Source organism: Apteryx mantelli, chromosome 4 (assembly GCF_036417845.1).
Source record: "Apteryx mantelli isolate bAptMan1 chromosome 4, bAptMan1.hap1, whole genome shotgun sequence".
In the NCBI taxonomy this organism is placed as follows: domain Eukaryota; kingdom Metazoa; phylum Chordata; class Aves; order Apterygiformes; family Apterygidae; genus Apteryx; species Apteryx mantelli.
This window is the reverse complement of record NC_089981.1, coordinates 53,819,808-53,839,737: the sequence shown is the minus strand read 5'-3', so window position 1 is coordinate 53,839,737 and position 19,930 is coordinate 53,819,808. Positions and strand designations below refer to the sequence as shown.

At 38.1% G+C, this 19,930-nt stretch overlaps 1 long non-coding RNA gene across 1 annotated transcript; it reads left to right on the top strand.

Moving 5' to 3' along the window:
• Positions 1–220: 220 nt before the first annotated feature.
• LOC106482801 (uncharacterized) lies at positions 221–18,775 on the top strand. The gene is made up of 3 exons (XR_001292236.2): positions 221–292; positions 6,619–6,753; positions 18,366–18,775. It is a non-coding gene; the product is annotated as an uncharacterized lncRNA (long non-coding RNA).
• The last annotated feature ends 1,155 nt before the right edge of the window (positions 18,776–19,930 follow it).

Here is a 19,930-nt window from a genome sequence, read left to right as displayed (position 1 = left end):
TAAGAAATCCTGTGTAGACCTTTTCAATCTTTTTATTTTGTATCTGCAATAATGTCTTTTATGCTTGACTTTTAGCACTCAAGTTTAATAAAAAACCATTCTTAGATAAGGCATATAAGTTTAAATGATCATCTGATTAATTGACTGAAACTCATTTACATTTTATGTCATTCTATTCTTTCAGGAAGCAGACTTCTATAGTAAAGGTCACTTCCTTTTGGGTTTGAATATGCCAATTTGGTACTCCCTTCCTTTGGTGTGAATGGATACTATGGGCAATGTGCACTTTCAGGTATGTCTTTATGCTCTTCTGTTTGGAACACTCATCCCTGTCTTTTTTTTTTTTTTTTTTTCCATATTCACTACAGTACGCAGAATCCTTTCTAAATCAAGATCCTGTAAATTGCTTTTCACCATAAAATCTGGACTTTTGAATGAAGCTTACTCTTGTAGCTTCTCTACTGGCATAAGTATTTTTGGACTCAAATTGCAAACACATATGTGATATTTTCATTGCTTTTCCTTCATCACTCCCATTCTTTTTACCAAGTCTAAAAAAGAAAAAATAACAGGGTCACAAATCAACTTCTGTATCTCTAATCATTGGTTTCATCAGCTAAAATGTGAGATGTCTGGGGAAAATAAAGTCTTTCCTCTGCTAATTAAAGATGCACTTTCTGTAATTAATACCAATTATTACTGAAATAACTTTGAAAAAAGGAAGCAAGGACAACTTTTTGGCCATGAATATTAAAGTTCTGCCAGTGCATTTAAGGAGGTCAAATGACCTGACGACATGCCTGAACCCTCATCTGGTAAAATAATAAAAAGGCATAAGAATTCCTGTATAGCCTTCCAGTTTAGCTAAGGGGTCTCTTAAAAAGAAATGTGGTATGTATGGAGGGGAAAAAATGTAAAAATATAAAAAGGCAACAATTAAATGTTTTTATTTGTGTCTTCTAAAATGAACAGCTGTAATATATTACTGCATATTGTCCTCATCTATATTTTTCTTGGCATAGATACGTTTCAGTTTAACTGAAGGCTGATTACAGAGATTTTCATCTTCTGCTTTTCCTAGCTACAGTTTTAATATTGTCATGTTGTTCTGTCAGTTTCTTATGGATGGGGACAATCTGTGAAGAAACACTATGATATATAAGGAAATGATTATGAAAAATTCATCCTATTTAGTTTTGAAAATATCCGGTGTAAAGATACTGATAGCATTTTTGAGACCTTCACAACAGGCCTGATCCAGTGAAGTCAGTGCAAGTCTTTCCACTGACATCAATGGGCAGTGGGTCAGGGCTCATTCATGTGCTACTTCTAGCTGTTTTCTCCATTCTTTGATTCTACTGTGTTTTCATGCTAAGATTTGTTAAAGTTGATAGAGAAAATTCTTGCCTTTTTTTTTTAATTCTACATGGGCGATAAATTTGGTGTTTATAAGCATCTTCTTTTGCAGCAAGTTTTACCAATTGTTTAAAGATCCATTAAAATAAACTGCATTTGTGCTGAGAGGACATAGATATACAGGGACAACTGTGTAGGAGCAGTTTTGGCCAAGGATCCCCAAAACCCAGAAACTTCTAATGTAAAATTTGTCATGGGACTTCAAAGTTTCTGTTTCAACTTCTCTGTGCAGAAGACTTGCATATCTTCAGAGTTCCCCTGCTAAGGAGTTCATTTTAACCCTAACTGGCACTGTTTGATTTGACTGTTGCCAAGCTGGTCCCACAAAACCACAAAAAAGAGTGAAAAAGATGTGCTTTTCTTAGAGATTTTTAGTTCATAGAAAAGGAATAAATCTTGTATAATCTCAGTGTAAATGAGTGTTCTGCCCTTTTTTAAATTGAAATTGCTGACAGGTGGCCAAAGCCACTCATCTTAGTATTCTGTTCTGGAGTAATATTGGATTTAAGTAAGGAAAAACCCAGTGACTGACAGTTGCTTGAAGGAGAGGATGATTGGGTTGTTTTTCTGGAGGACAAGTAGTTTGGAGAAGGGAGGTGAAGGGATGGGGAAATGGGATGAGATGTGGGACAATTCTTCACATTGGGTTGTTGGACTGGCATCCAGAGAGGGTGAGTCAGCCTTCCTCTGTTAATTTTGCAAACATCTCAGCAATTCAGTGATCAGGAAAGTGATAGCATCAGGAGTGACAGAAGGAGGAACTGAGACAGACTTGTGGAGTCTGTCCTCATAACTGTGATAGGACAGTAGTGAGCAAAGGTTGGTATGGGTCATACAGTCTTCCTGTAAACAACAGCAGCCTTTTTCACAGTGAAATGTTGCTGTGCATCACATTTTGTTTGTCTTTATAAAAAGAACAAAATATCTCCCCCCATCAATTCCCCATCAGAGTACAGTAATGAAATACTCAGCTGCAGATACAGCAAAACCCATTCCAGTTCTGCTCAGTTATTGTCTGTCTCCTCTTTAGCAGATGGCTGGACGATGATGTCTGCAGTAATAAAAATATTAAAAACAAAAACTGCCAGCTTAATTGGAAAACTGACTAATTTCTATTTTTATAATGTGGTACATGAAGGCATTATTTCTGAAGCCAGTAATGGCCAGATTCAGTAATGGCCATGTGAGAACATTTAGTGGTAAGATGAAGCACTACTGGACTGCTCCATCCCTCATCTTCTGAAAAGAGAGGGCACCTCACAGCATATCCAGAAAAGGCAGGAAAAATCTGGCCAAAGGCAGCCTTACACTGCTTCTGTAGGTCACTCAAAAGAGCAGAGTTAGCTGTAACGCACTGTCTGGTAGTAGCAAGAGACATTCCTCCTCACTGAGGCAGAATATCTCTGAGGCTTGCTTTAGCAGTACTTGCACAGAGGCACATAAGTTGCATAGCCAAGCATTACCTGTATTACCAAGCATTACCACCATGTTCACAGAGAGTGAGATTTCTTTGGAGGAAATCGTACCATGGCCGTCCCTTTGAAAGAGCATGGCCTTCAGGAGCATCCAGAGGGCTCCCCTTGTTCCTTGGCACATGCTATTGTTCTAGCTGTGGGACATGGAAACATAGTGCCACATGTAAGCACTTTCATCTACTACAGGTCCTGCGTTCTGGATTATACAGAAAAGTAGGCTAAACTAGGTACGAACTGAGAGTTGAGTGAAAGTTATGAACAGATGACACCATTTGAATACTCACTAGAAAATGGTCTTAATCCTCTTGGATTAATGGTCTAGCTTCAACTGGTAGATCTCTAAATGACAGAAGATCATTTGGCATTAATTCATTCACTCGTGAGAGAGATGGAGAACAAAGCATTGTCTCACTCCTAGAGATTACGCTACTCATTTAGAATTAAATTGCATTGTCTGGGTGCTATAGGCAACTTTTGTGATTTTTTAACTTACCCCAAACATAGGTCAAGGCTTTTGAAAATGACAGTTGATTTTGAGAGCTGTGGATTAATAGCCCAATGTCTGAAATACAGTGAAGGATCCTGTAGCACTGCTCTTGAATGTAGACTCCATTAAGACATCTTGGCTATCCCAGAGACTTCCATATACAGTGTATAAATGTCAGTACTGACATTTAGAGCATGCAAACAGCTTATCAGTTCTGTTACAAATATTCTACCTGTAATCTTAGCTAGATGACTTTCCTAAGATTATACTGAGTTTTGGGGGTTTGCCTTTTTGATTAAAGAAGTTCATTGGGTTGAGAAAACACCAGTTTGATTTGCTTTCTGGAAAGTGCTTGCAGAATCATACTTTTGGTATCTCATCTCTTATGTTTAATCTTAATTATCACTATGTCCTATTGCAGTATGTAAAGCTCTTAAGATCTGTAGCTCACTAATTAGTGTTAGACTGTTTTAGCTTCTATTGCCAGAAAATTAATTAGTGTATTGTTTGAATAAAGGGAGATGCACAAAGCAATTTAGACAGATATTATCACTTACATTTGCTTAAAAAAATTCTATTGCTTTCTTGAGGCTTCAGGAGAAAACAAAATTGATTTTTTTTTTCTGAGATTTTGCATGCCCTTTTTACTGTTTTATGCCCAGATATAGGTTTTGAGTAAGACTCTTATTCTCTCCTTCCCACCCATCATAAATTGTCAGCTATAGTGGAAGGCTTCCCTTTCAATGAAAGACAGGTATGGTCAAACTCTGAAAACTAGGGCATATCAGTCATTCTGTGTCTTATTTAACCATCTACAAAACAGATGCAAAATGCTCCTGGCCTTTTAACATTATGGGAATTAGCTTGTATGTGCAGAAGTCTTCTAGAACTGCAAATGAAAAAAAAATATGGAAGGGAAGGGAGGTTATTCTTAATCTTGGATTGCTATTTTACAGCTGATGCTTGCCTTTTCTTAATCTCTTAGAGAAAACCAAAACTGAGTGTGGAGGTTTTGTTCATTAAGCATTACACTTAAATCTGAAATTGCTTTAGATACTGAAAATGTACTTGGACCTTTGCTTTATCTACAGAATAATAAACTCTTAAAATAAAACACTCTCTCTCAGACTCCAGCAATTTTTGGCTAAAGGATTTCCTGAGCCAGATATGGTATCTATACATTTAATAGCCCTTTATTGCATGAAATTCTCCAGTTTCCCCTTTATTTCATTTAAGCTTTTAGCATCCACAGCATCTTGTGGCAAGCAATGACAGTTTAGCGACTTGTTGAGTGAAGAAGTACCTCCCATTGCATGTTTTGAACCTGCTACCCATTAGCTTCATTTTATGGTCTGTATTTCTTGTATTAGAAGAGAGGATGACCAGTTAATCCCAGTCCACCTTTTATTTGCTTCTTATGATTTTATAAAGCTTTGTCATATTTCCCCCCAACTGTGTCCTTTCCAGGCACGAGAGCCCTTGCTGCTTGGCTGACCCTTGCAGGATAGCCCTTGCAGGCCATGCCTCTGTCATTATTGCCGCCCTTCTCTGACCCTTTTCCAACTCTATTGTATCATTTTGAGCTAGAGGACTCAGAGCTGCACATAGGATTCAGGATGCAGCATGGATTTATGCCATGGCAAAACTCTATGCTTTATTCCGATCTCTCTTCCCTACCTAATAATTCCTAAAATTTTCTTTGCTTTTTCAACTGCTAATGAGGATGGAGCTGATATTTTCTTAGTTCTTAAAAACGTTGTAACTTTCAGGCATTTCCTGGAGTGGTAGTGGTCAGCTCAGAGACTCTCATTTTATATATTTAGATTTTTTTCTTCTCGTTTGTGAAGAACCACTGACTTTTAGCTATTTTGAATCTGCCACCTGCTACTTTCATCTGAGATTCTCTATTTCTTGCATTTGAGAAATCTGAAGAACCATACATATCTCAAAAAATGTTCCATTTATTAGATGATCTTTTCTTCTATTGCCTTGCTTCAGAAGCTATTCAAACTAATAAATTTCATAGTGATCTTATGGTCAAACTGTGAGTAACTTTCAGAAAACTCTATTTTTTTTAGTATATTTTCTTGTCAGTTCAACATTTTTATACAGCTCATAAAAGTGGCAGGAGATAATATTGGAAGCAAGTTGACTCTACGTTCCTTAATGGAATCCCTCAAACAGGTATAAGATAGAGTACATGCTGACGTATCCTCCTAAATGAACAGATCTGAGGCAAAAGGATTTGTTTATAAGCTTTAAAGGATTGGATGGGACACTACTGAGACAGAGAATTCTCCCAAACATAGCTGGGCCTGGCATAGAGCTACTCTGAACATCTGGTTATACAAATGTTAAAATTTCTAGTTTGCAAGTAATTTTAACTCTGTAGAAGTCTTTTTATTCACTATTTTGCCTTTATTTTAGTTTTGTGAAGATGAAGCATTAGAATGTAGACACAAAAGCTTCTTCTCTTTCCCATGCTTCTAATACAACCTCAAAAATGGTTATATTTTGTAAAATGAAGCTTAACCCTACAACTAATACTATTTTTTCCTTTCTAAATTGCTACATATTTTTACGTGGTTAATTTTTGATTAAGATTGTATTCATTAGCTACAGTCATTCCCCATAAAGGGAAGGGACTAAACTGGCAATCTCTTAGGCATTATAGGATGGAGTTTACAGTGCATTTTCTAGTATCAGGCCTAATGCACAATCTCATTCCTTCTGATATTGTAGCAAGGAGGCATACTGGATCGATGCATGCTTCCTATACTACCTCTGAGGGGAGCCATTATCCAACAGTTCCAATTAATGCCAAGGAAACAGTATATCCTTATAATCCTTGCAACATGTCATGGGTCTGAATCTACTCTTGCTTAACTGATGTTAGTCAGGAATAGGTCTGCAGAAGACCATGGCACATATCAGCAAAACAGACGTGAAATAAGATGAAAGTCTTTACAGTATTTCTGTTGTTTTCAGTATGGTACAAGGATGAGAAATGTAAAATGAAACTTCAGAGAAGAAATAGTTGTTTGGTTTTTTTTTGTCTGTGAGTGATTTGGTAAAGGTTATTCAGGAGAGAAGATATTCTCTGCTACTCTGACATTTGATCATTGATATAACTATATAAATTTAGACTGTTACTGTTGATTTCAACATCTGCTTTAATGGTACTTTCTCCATTTATCTGAATTTGAAGGCATATTGTGTAATTTGAAATTTCATTTTCAGCTGAAACCCTGAATGACAAGCATCGTTTTTAAGACCATAATTTCATGTGCAAAGGTGGAGGGACAGGAGGAGGTGGAGAAGGAGAGATGGAACAATTCAATGAACAGATGGGGAAATAGAGTAGAAGCATTATTGGTAAGTTGTGCCTGTTGTTGGCGAAGAAACTATCCAATGACTTCCTGCATTTTGCATTACTCTCTAGCCCACTGGAGTTTGGTTCACAAATGTTCTTAATTGCTGAATTGTCCTGATATACTCTTAGGAATATAGTTTATTTTTTTGACGAGGCCAGCTGGAATCAGACAGAGAGGATGTCATTCTTACTAGTTAATTACAGTGTTCTGTAAAGTTTTTAAAAAACTACACGGAGTGGGCAAATGGTGTAGTTCAAGGTCTTGCACAAGTCCCGAACTGCATTGTGGGCAAGAGGTTTTTGAAAGCTTTTCCTGTACTTTAAATATATTCTGTTCCATGGGATATTTAGTTTAAACACATACTCAACATGTTTCACCGGCTGCAGTGAAGACTAGGCTGTGTAAGAGATAAAAGATGTCCCTTAAACTTTACATATTTGAAATACACTAGTGTTTTTCATAATAATTTCTACTTTCTCTCTTTCTTTTGTTGATATTTTTGTTTTGTGCCTCCTAGAATGCAAATGAGTAGAAGGTTAATTTTGAACAAACTTTTGAGCAAATGCTCCTCAATTGACTCTAAAATAAGTCAAAGCAAGTTGTCTCATCTTTACCGTGTAGATCCTGTTGACTCTTACTGGGCTCCATGACAGTGTGACAATGCCAAGAAGGGCTTGCTGAGATGCCACTGTCATCTTTAGTTTATGCTAAAATTAAGAAAAAAATCAGGGCGAGGAGAAAAATCTGAATGGAGTAGTTGGTGCTTCTTTTCTTTTTTTCTCAGCAATGTATTTCTCCTCTTATTGGAGGAGAGTCAAAAGGGCAAAGGTAATGGTGTCATGTCCCTCCCTCCGCCTTATTTCAGGTGCGCAGTGTGGACTCCTAGCAAACTTGAGGTTGTAGCTCTTGCCTTCTAATCTGAGACTCCTAACAAAGGTGCAGGTTGTGGGGTTTTGTGAGGAACAGAGGCACTTCTGGATTGGAATTTGAACTGAAGCCACTAGATCATTTCACACAGACTTCCAAAAAAATAAAATTCCCCAAACCCAATCATATGATAACTTCTGGCTGAACTCCCACCCAAATTGAACTGGATTCAAACCTTGTTTTAAATAAAATAAATCTCCATTGGTCCTGGCTTTCAAATAAAACAGTTGTTATTTTTGTTTTGTTTTTCCTATTAAATGAACAAAGCTCCCTGGGATGTGCTTAAATCTCCTTGCATTGGTTCACTCTAAAGCAATAGTATATAACTTAGACAAATGATCTGAGTTACTGATTTCATGGATGGAGAGAGTGAGTAAGAAGTGCACTCTGTCCCTTGGCTGTCATACACTGTTTTACCATATCCCCATTAACATCCCAGCAAATGCATTGATTATTACTCTGGATTCTCCATTTAATAAACTGTATGAAACTCTCTCTGGAAAAACAAATGAGTGGTTTGGCTTATCTGTTATTATCTTGGCACAATAAGCATTTTTTTTTCAATCAGCTGATTTAAAGAGAAGTTTGCCATGTTGAAATGGGAGACAAGTTTCATCTGAATTGCATTGAACTGCCTCCTGCTTACAACTAACTATACAGCTCTTCACTGACAGCTCATGGACTCAGAATTTGGGCAAGATTTGCATGGCCCCATATCAAAAAAACATATTACAGTAGTTTTTTTGAATGCTTGAAAGGCATGGCAATGACCTAAGAACAGCATTTAGTCCAAATCTAAAGATCTGCTCCAATATATTCCAGTCAACCCTTATCTTGGGATTTAGGACTAAAGACAGGCGTTCAAAATCTGCTTTTATTTATGAACATAGGGTGGGAGTCCTGCAGAGTTTAGAGCAGAATAACTTTCCAGTCTATAGGGATAAATGTGCCAGGGCATAGGGTTCTGGGAGAATCCTGATGGTTTTCTCAGATAACTGCCTTTATACCCACAAATCCATATGTTTTTTTCACAGCTGCCTTGTCATGAGACATGTCAAAGGGAGAGGATAAAAATATCAAGAGACCTTGATATTTAACCTGTAATAAAATAGGTATATGTCAACGTTAAATTCCAGCCAAAACATGTTGGCATTTATCAGAGTTTGGAGATGAAGACAGTAGACTCCAGATGGCAAACAAATTTTTTCCAGAGTGATGAAGATTTTACTGTAATTGCAAATCACATGCTTGCAAGTTGCCTAACAAAGCTTTTATTATTCCTTTTCTATTTTTTCATAGCATGGAAACTGAGGTTGAGATGCTCTTGCAAATCTTAAATGTTGGGATAGTTAACAGTTTGACCCCTAATTCAGAGTGGGACAGGTGTTATGGATTTATTCTGTTCCTATTGAAGAGTGGTTCCGGCAGCTGCTGAAGTGGAAAGCAAACAAATGAAGCTTGAAATGTTGGAATAGCTTAAGCCCAGATTTAGAACCATTAAATTTTTTGTTTCTTTTCGTTGCTAATGCAAAGATATATCTTGCCAGCTTCTCAAAAGCATTACACAAATGCATGAAACACATGTATTTACAAATTCAGGTCATAAATTGTAACTACACGAAGCCATGAACCAAAAGGACATAGTAACTTTTTAAAGTTTTGCCTAATGAAGTACTGTTACATTTTTAGAAGAGCAACAGGAGGAGACCAAGATCTACAGCAGGCTGAAAGGACATTTCTTGAGAAAGCCAAGTAGTTTTACATCAAATTGCGCAGATGTAAACTATAGTGCATATTGTTGAACTCCACCTACGGCACAATACTTACTACTTGAGTACACCTACACAAAGGCATTTCTATTAAACTAACCTGCTAAAAGTGTTACAGATTTTCAGGCATTGTTTCTTCCTCCCTCTCATTCCTTCTCTTCCTTTATCTTCATTCTCTTGTATTTGATCATTAAAAATAAAGGGGGAGAAATGAAAATAGCAAGAGAAAATAGGAGGAGGAAGGAAGGTGAGAAGGGGAAAATACAATAAATGTTAAACCAAAACCTGAAAAATATTTGGTTTCAATACCTTCAGTTTTTTTCAATTTCTCATTGAGACATTAAAAAATGTAGAGTAAACATGAAGTTTTTGATTTTTTTTTGAATCATACTTGCCATTTTTCACCCAGCACTGCTGCCAACTTTCTGACTATGTAGTACAACCAGCTTTTCAGCTACTCCTACAATGGTGCATTCAGAAAAAGATACATGTGCTAATGGCACCTGCACAGCCGCTCATTTATGGCACTAAAGGATCAAGTGAACATGCCAATCAGATTATATATGCAAGCTGGATAACTCTGTGCCTAACTACCTACCTGTGTGTGATAGTATGGTTAATGTGAAGGTACTGTCATGACTGGAGGCAGATATGTTCTCCACGGTGCATGCATTTTGTCCACAGCAGGGATTTGTTTGTGAAATAGTAATGTATAAATTCATTATCAGTATAGTATAAAATAAACTGTTATCCTTCTGAAGTGCAGCTTATCAGCACATAATTTTCCAGTAATAAAATTCTGGAGGAGAAAAATTACTCAAAACCAGCATTTAGCTTAGCACACTCTTTTTCTTCTAATAGAAATACCTGAAAACCTCTCTCTATGTACATATATAGTCATCTGCCTTCATTAAAGAAATATTTTATATGTATATATAATTATTTATCTACATGTGTGTATATAGGTGTGTGCGTGGTAAGTATTTTTTTTTAATGAAAGCAGATTATAAAGAGAATGTTCATCTCTGATACTGAAAATATTGAGGCCTAGGGGATATTGGCTAGATACATTATTAGAACCCTGAAATAATGCTTGCCACCAGTTTTTCCAATGAAGACCATCTGCAAATAGCTTTATTTTTGGTTCCAAAGAAGAATTCAAATTGTTTTTAATCCAGCCGAACTTTTTTCACTGACAAAAGACTTTCAGGAGCAATTTCATCATTAAATCAGTTCACCCAGCAGAATATTCTATTTCTTAAATGGAAGAAGCAACCACCAAACTTCTACTTTACTATAACTTCAGCTTTAAATTGTCTGATTTTATTGAGTGTACATGTTTTACCTAGTAATAATTATTTACATAGTTCAGGGCTTCCAGATAGCATACAGTATTTTCTCACTTTTTTCACACTCCTCTGAAAAAATAATGGTAAGAATCTAAAAAAGTGTTTCCAGTGTTTCTGTTTGATTCAGTATTACCTTTTATGAATTTGCTTCATGGTTCTTACATCAGCCTTTTTTGTCTGGAGAGAAATGTGAGTAAAATTAGGAAATGAGTGTAAGATGCATATAGAAAGAACAACAAAAAGTATGTATGCATTTTCATTCAGACTTTAAAGAAACAACTTACTCTTTGGCTAAAGGGTTTTTTGGATTTGCAGAACTGTATTCTTTATGGCAGATTATATCTTTGTATTGATTGACTGTAAGCAAAGGAAAAGTGGCATTGCAACAGTGTATATGAAACACAAGAGTATCGACTGACAGCACATTTAGTTTTTGCTGTGTGACTGACCTCCAATTTCTCAATTCTGTGTCACAGAAACAGGTAATATAGGAATATTTACCCAGGACTACAGTGCTCCTTCATTCAGTCCATGCCCATTTTCAGGCAGAAGGTCTGAAGAAGTGATTATTGTAGTCCCTTTTGGATTAGCATCCAGGAATTTTAGCTGCCAGCTCTTAAGTATTATTTATAGTCTTACAGTGGGTTTCTAATTCACTCAGCATTATAATAAATAAATAAAACAGCCTTGATATTTTTGTATGTAGGGCTATGTTGTTATGTGATGGAAAACAGAATAGCCCACTAAAGTCAAAATGGAGTTACAATGATTTACATGAACTGAAGATCTGGCTTGGACTTTTCTACAACATGGAATGTCAAAATCAGTATTTTTATTATTCATTATTACAGTCCCCTGGTAGATTGTTCCCAGTAGATTGACCCTTTTTTGGTCTACCTTGCAGACCCAAAGATCATCTGTGTAATTTTCCAGGGGTGTCTATCCTGCATACTGCATGGTGTGCCTTTTAGGGGCACAGTATCTATCCCACTTATCTTTCTGGTCTCTCTTCTCTCCTTTCCCCTCTCTTCTTCATTCATCCAGAGGCTTCTAATAATGGCTCTACATGGCTTGTCTGCATCCCTCATGCCTTGTCACTCACCATGCAACCCTGTAGAAAGGGTATTATCAGACACAGATACTGCCCGATACCACTAGGCAATGCAGTGAGAGAGAGGAAGTGTGTCCCAAAACCAAACCTTGGATCTTAAAGATTTTTCCTCTCCTCCTCCCCTATTTGTTCCTATCTAAGGCAGGACAGCTAGGACCTGCCCCAACAGGCTGAATGGATTAGGGCAATCCTTTCCCAAGCCTCTGTGGCTGAAGCACCCCTATGGGACTCCCTCCATCACCTTCTATTATCTTAGTGTTGTCTGAACTCTCTCCCTGGTCTGTCTCTGGAAGGGACTAGGGGTTTGGTGCAGCAGTCCTGGAGCTCAGCAGCATCACGTGGCACGGTTCAGCCTAGTGAAAAGGTGGGTGAAGAGAGACCTGCAGTGTGTGCATGTGTCCAAATGTGGGAGCTGAGATCGTCACCTGGGTACTGTCAGGAGACAAAACACAAGTTAAGAACTGACACACATTTCTTGTAAGAGTCAGAAAAAGTGCTGTGCCTGGTGAAGTACCTTTGCCTCCCTCAGTCACACCACCTGTATATAAAGAACAAACCCTCAATGCTGGCCGCCAAAGAAAAACATTCCCAGCCCCATATTTCCTATGGCTGCCTAAAAGTTTCCCATCATGCCAAACCAAGGAAGTCCTCAGCAGACTGGGGATATTTGGGGACAGAAAGCTAACCATACCATTCCACGACAGCTGAGCCTGTGCTGATATATGTTCCTGAACTGCCCATCACTGTCTGCATTAGCCATTTTCTGGACCAGGAGAGAGACAGGTGTGTGGGTCTGTGTGAGGGTCATTTGCCATGGGGCTCCTCTGCCCCATCCTACCATTGCAACTTGGGGCTGCAGGGAGAGAGAGGAACGATGGGGCCATGCATCTCTGGGAAACCTTCGTACCTAGTAGGGGCCAGCCCCACCACAGCAGCACTGGTGCTATTGCCCAGGCCAGCCTGTGCATTTTGGTGGGAGAGAAAAGAAGTTCCCTGTCTGCCACTGATGGTGGCTGTGGAGAATAACTGCTGACAAAATAGTGTAGGGTGTATGTCTATATGATGTGCAGGTCAGAAAGACATAGGGTAACTGGCCTCTGCTGTACTGCCTTTCTTATATGACTGTTTCCTAGGCAAATACAGGTCATCTGGCAACCTTCAGCTTAGTGTAGGCACAATGACCTATATTTCCAATCAGGATTAATAATTGTTCAGTCCATCAAACATAAATAGCTGGTGTTTAGACAAATGAATTTTATATCAAGCTTTCGCTCATATGTATTCATGCACTGCCACATCAATTGAAAGTAGGATGAGAGTCATCAAAGGAGCAGTAGGTTATGGGCCATCTGACTTGACAGGTCCTGGGAAAAGTGTATGTTTCAGTGCTGAGTACACAAATCAACCAAGCTAAGCCTACCTGGGAAAGGAGTGACCAGAATATGTTGCTCATCAGTATGGCATGAGAGCAGTCAGTTTAAAGTGTGTGCGTGCACACACGCAGCCACACACATTCTCTTCTCTGTTTTGGGGGTGACTTTTTAACTGGCATATTTACTGGCTAGATTAACAACACCATATTTCAGAATATCTGGTTCAGGTGCTATCCCTGAACCAGCAATAACTAGATCCAGAATTTTGTTTCTATGGGGATGACAGATGCCACGGGGAGAGCAATTACAGATCCACAGGCATTGCATAAGGCAATGGAGAGTTCACTGGCTCTGATAGCCTTCCCCTCTGGGAGCCTGAGCACTCCAGAGGTCTGACATTTATTTTCCTTTCCATGCCTCTGAGTCACATAGATTCTTTCTCTCTGTGATTAGGTGGGAAGCACACTGCGCTGGCATAACACTTGTACAGGTGGCACCTCTTACTTCATTTTGTTCATATTCATACCAGCTCTAGAAGAACATTTGGCAAAGGCCATCAAACACCTCAGTAGAGAGAACTGGAGGCAAAATCTGCGTATGAGACATACTAAAATGTTTATAATCAGAGATGTGTCCGAACAGAAACCTAATATCCAGTTCATTCATGCAAATGAGTTTAGCTCAGAGTCAGGCTTGGAGCCAAAGTTAAATAAAGTTTGAACTCATCTCTCTACTTGGTACTTTGAGGTCTACATTTTGCTCCCTGATATACCTCTAGACACTCTAAAAGGAGAGATTTTCAAAGATGTGTTTGCAAACAAGCATCTCATGTTACAATAGGATCTCATGCCTTACAGTAGCATAACTCACAGGTACAAAACTAACTGTTGGATATGCATGTGAAGCCATCAGTATTGCAGGTACAACAAATAACCAATGTGAAAATTTGGCCCAAACATGTATATCCTGTGTCTAATGTCTAGAATGCCATGGAATTCAATTCTAGAACATTTCAGTACTTCTTTAAATGACACAAAACTTAGCATTTTTATTAGTCACAGTTCTAAACAAATTACAAATGTTTCTGATGAGGGTTTCAAACTCCTGATTTTTAGAGTAACATTAGCAGCATCAAAAGTGGATTGCCCCTCCATGCTCTATCTTATTTTGTACAAACTGTGCTAGAGCTAAGGGATGCTGCCAAGATTGCCAATGCTGAACACTTCACAGCGTGTGGCCACCACACGTGTGCCTCTGCATTCCAGGCAAGGCACCACCACCCAACTGGGAGGGAAAGCAAAAAGAAACCACTGGTGACTCACAGAGACAGGTGAAGGAATGAAGCATGGAATCTACTGTAGAGAGCTATTATAAATCTATCGTATTGTTATTGCCAATAGATACATTCTCTTGGTGATCAGCTCGACTGTCAAATATCTTGCTCTTGGTTGAAAAGATAAAGTATTTCTACATGTTATTCCTTTGACTTACTAGTATATGAGCTAAGAGTTTTTCTGGTAATTGCATAGTTAAGATGACCATCTCATTAGGCCTAATAGAAATGCCACTGCAGTCTACCAGATAGGACATGAAGTTATTCACTGAAGAACTATCATATTGAAATATGTAGTGTTTGTTTTTCACTTACGACTATAGACATTCACTAATGGCTAAGAAAAGGCTCCATTTCCTATTGATGCTTAAATATATATATGTATTTTTGGATAAGAAACACTAACAATAGTTTAAAAGTTCTCTTTCAACATTTTGAATTAGAAAGTTTTTGTTTTCTTCAAGCTGGAACTTTTTGCAATTTTGAAATCTTAGCAAACTTGGACACAAAATGATTAAAGACAGATTGGCATTGTAAAAATATATTACAAAATTATTGAAATGAAATGTTTCAGCTGACCTCAGCTCACACATTTTTCAGATTTTCAATATGTGGAAATTGTTGAGATTTTTGACTTTAATCCTGATCTGAGAGGAAAAAATGATAGCAGCTTAGAACTCTCTGCAATAGCAGAAGGGAGTTTCCCATTCTGCTTCAGTCCCATTTGGTTGAGCTCTGTTGTGAAGTTATTTGCTAAGGGCCACTTATTCCTGTAATGTATAATGGCCTTCTAATGGAAAAGATGGGATGAAGCAATGGAAGTGGCTGAGTACTTCCTGAGTATGAAGACCAAAGCAGTTCATAATTTGTACCCCCCTTCTTTTCTCCTCTACTTATTCCCCAAATTGGCATTATTTCTTGGATTTTTACTGGGCAGAGACAAGCAAAGCACCTTGCTAATACACAAGCCTCACTCATAGTCTTAACTAAGGGCTGGTTAAACTTCCTGCAGACTAAGTAGGTTTCAAAAACATAAGAAAATTTTTAAATGCAATCAAAAATCTTAATAAATTTCCCAAAGCCAATCCAGAATACAGAAAATGCTTCTTTGGCTACTTGGAAATAATGGAGAAAATTCTGACCACAATGTCTCTTGAAGCTATCCCCAGAGTCAAACTGGAATTTTTATTACTGCATTGCCTTTTTAGTCGTGCCACTTTTTAGCACTTTTAGTTCTAGAAGTAAAGACTAAATATATGAGCAAAACTTTCTGAAGCAGTTAGAAGCAGCTTGTTTATGAACTACAGGCTACTCCAGTTCTTGCAAATCTCTTCATAGCTAAGGTTTCCAGGATGTTGTTCAATACTGTGCTATGTAATATATTATCAAGTAATTTTTCACACTGCAGCTAAAGTCAGACTGTCATTCCATGCTACGTGGAATTCATCCATGTTTCTGTTTAAGGGCCTCTGTCAGTGACTGCACAATCACATAAGCATAACAATGGAAGTGGAATTGGTCCAAATGAAAGTTGTGGCCAGCCAAAAACACATCATAGCTCAGACACCACAAACTTACCTCATCAGCAAAGAAATTCAGATAAGACAAGATTCATTTAGTAACAATTTGCTTCTGTTGATGTATAAATTAATGACTCAGTACATCTTAGGACCTCCAAATTGAGGTTCGACCATAGTGTGCTGGAAAAATAGATTCAGCATTCCCCCTCTTCCACAGAAGGGTCTAGGAAACATCTCAGTTTTCTGTTAGATTATTTCACTGAAGATGAGTTTTGAAGTTGATATGATCCACTAGTACCTGTATTGTAAGAATACCCAGAGAAGAGCCACTCACGCACCTTCCCCTGACACATCCTGCACAGGCAGTAGGATGCCAGTTCGCAAGAGCCTATGGTCTGGTGGTATAGCCAAAACAGGGCGAGGGCAGCAGAGATAAAAAATGGTGAAGGGCTACCATAACTAACCTGGCAAGTCATGACTGAGCTAAGGATAGGTGTCAGGTCTCCTTGTTCCCAGTCCAGAACCTTATTATTTTTATGCTACATAACATCTCTAACCAACTAGCCACATGTACATACTTTTCACTTGTTACTCCTTGAATTTGGACTTTTCTGCCTTATCTAATCATACAATTAGGATTAGAGGTTCTAAGACTTGCAAGGCTCATGAAATTTTAATGTCATTGAAATAAGTCTCCTTAAAGTCTATAGGTTTAGGTACTGAAAAAGATTTAAAATAAAGCTATCTCTTTTTGATCACAGATACAGAAATACTAGAAAGCAAAGACTAATTTTTTTTGGTTAGTTAATGCCACTAAATCTACAGACATTGCCATTTCTGGCTGGGAGTAAAATACTAACTACCACCCCCTCCTTCTTCCTGCTCCTCATAAATCTGAATTGAAAGGGTATTACTATATCTTGCAAGTGAGCATGCATAGACTGTAAGAAGAAATGGGACACAAATTTCATATGTTGAGAGTTCTCTCCATAAAATGTTCTGGTCCCATATTAAAGTCAAGAACAACTATCAAAAAAACAGATCATCTGATTCCACCTTTATTCTAAGAAGTACCCTTTCAGGTTATCAGAATCTAAACATGGTATTTCAGACTTGATATCAGATTAAAGAAGTCAGTGGAAAAAAGCTTAGTGAGCTCTGCTTTAGGCCCTGCTGATCAGTATCAACATCTTGAATTGCTAGAAGGGACTGATTCCCTGAGCTCAGATGTATTTAGTTTCTAGAAGTATGGATGAGCATTTTAAAAACACTTACCAAACAATACCGAAAGACAAGGCACTTTCTGGGAAGTCAGAGGTGACTAACCTCAGTTTCAGAATTGCATATGCTTACCTTGTTGTCATCCCTTGAGTTTCGATGGTAAAATGTTAAACAGCAGACCCCATCTGCTCTCTCTCTGGCCATGTAGTCTTGCTGTCTCACAAGTGTGTGACGGGCCAGACCAGGCTTAGGGAGCTGCGTTTTGGCACGCAGGATGCCCTGCTGCGGGGTGAACCACCTGCAGCAGACCAAGAGGTGACTTTGCTTTCTTGCTGCCTCAGCATGCTGAAGGTAAGGATACAGGAAGGATAATCTGAATAAACAAGGAATAAACAAGGGAATTCCCTTCCCTTTCTGTGTATGGTTATATACCTTGGGTCATAATTTTACCCTTCCTAAGTCCAGTTTCTATTAGACCACATTTATTTCTCTTGTATTTCTGGTCTGAAACTGATAATGCTACTCATCTAAACTGTTGAAATTTTCAAAAATATTTTATTAACCAATTGTTATGTTGATTACACTGGACTCTTCCTATGAGGCTTATTTACTAACAAACTAACCGCAAGCTAATTTCTTATGGAAAGCATACCTATCTTCCTCATCAGTTATTAATATCTGCAGGGATCTTTCTGTAATCCTGACCTCAGTGAAAATAAACCTGTGTCCAGTTTGCTGTAGCAATCACCATTTTGGCTAGTGGATCATTTGCTATGAGGTGGATACATCGGGTGTCTTGGCAGTAATTTAAACCACAGTTGGCAAACATATTTAGGCTTTGATGCTATGAGTTATCCTTTCCAAACGGGAGTTTCTGGGTGGTATTTTAAAATGATGTTGTCCATTTCTGTTTTCTTGGATATAACACTGCAACGTGTCTGTTTTATTAGAGACCAGGCTTTATTAATACTGCACATTTACCGATCTTTTCTTATGACCTTTTTTTCCAGAAGTGGAAATGACAACAAATGAGCTCACACACAAGGACACGAGTGCCTTCAGGTATCTAGGAACAGAGCCAGGCCCTGGAGGGAAGCAAACGGGACCCGTCATGGGAGCCTCCAGGAGGGAAGGGAGCAGGCCGCATCTTTTAAAAAAAAATCCTCAGATATATTCAGCATTTCAGAACAAGCCATTTTTTTTCCATAAAAATCTACAATGAAAATAAAAAAAGTTTAGAAACATGGCGATAAAGAAACCTCCATCTTCTAGTCAGTTCAGGGTTAAATAACACAGGATATTTTTATGTTTATGGTCGGTGAAATGTGAGCTGCAGCTTCACATTGTATGTCGATGATCTGTATTTATACTTTCAAAAAGTACAAAGAAATATTATTTTCTAGGATTGGATGCTCTCTCTGGTCCAACTCTGTGCCTTTCTATGCTTCAATTTGCAAGTACTTACAGCTATAGAAATGGGAAAAAAACATACATTTCAATGAAAATTTAGCACAATTCCGGCAAAATGTATATATAAGAGACCAAATCATACTAGGATCCAGCAATTGGAAATCTTCAAGAAACCCTGGGAAGTTCTTTTCCCCATTTCTGTTGCTGCTGATGAGCAACTCAGTTTTCCTTTACAAAGTTCATTCCTTACTCTGCCAGAAGACTGCTGGGAGGCATTTTTTATATGAAACAGACAGTCTGTAATTAAACACTTGTAGATGGCTGAACTCAGTGAGTTATGAATGCTTTGGGACATATAAACAATCCTACACAAGAATTGCTTCAATAATTTGAGTCAACAAAGTGAATGGGTTCTAAGCACAACTTAATAAAATCTGTAAGACAACATAGCTACACTTCTCTCACATTAAAATGGTATTATGGGAACACTGTGTTTTCACTACATTTTTTTAAAATTGGGGAAGTCAGCAAGAAAGAAACATTCTTCATGTTTCACTCAAGATAAAAAAGAGTTAATGCACCCCACAGAACAGCTCAGGCAAGAAAACAAACATGAAACCTGTAAAAAATACCAATAATTCTTCTGGAGGCAAGATCTGAATATTTTTGCTTTTTTTTCCCCCAGATAATATCATCCCTCTTTCCTTGCAGCTCCTGAGAGACCATTCCATTCCCACTCTTTAGTTCTGTAAATGCTGGAACAACTTGGATCAGTAGGTTTATGGTAAGGCTGACAAGCTATTAGCTTTTCTATTGTAATTTTATCTTGCGCACCATAGAAGCTTTGCAGCAACAGATGAAAGATGCAGGGAATTTTTACACTGGTTGAGAGGTGGAGTTAAGCATTTGTGGGTTCAGTGCCTTGTTAACATGCCTAAGCCGCTTTTGAGATCTGATACTGTTTTCACATTGGGAAGATCTATATACACTTTGCGATGCTGGACCAGGGTTTTCTGTCTTGGTCAGTCCTCAGTGTATTTTGCAATACACTGCATTGCACAAGAGAAAGTCCCAAACTGATTCCAGTTTCTGAGTGGCTTTCCATAAGCCCAAAATCTGATGGGATATCAACTGTACTCCACAGGTGTAAATGTAAGCATGAAGC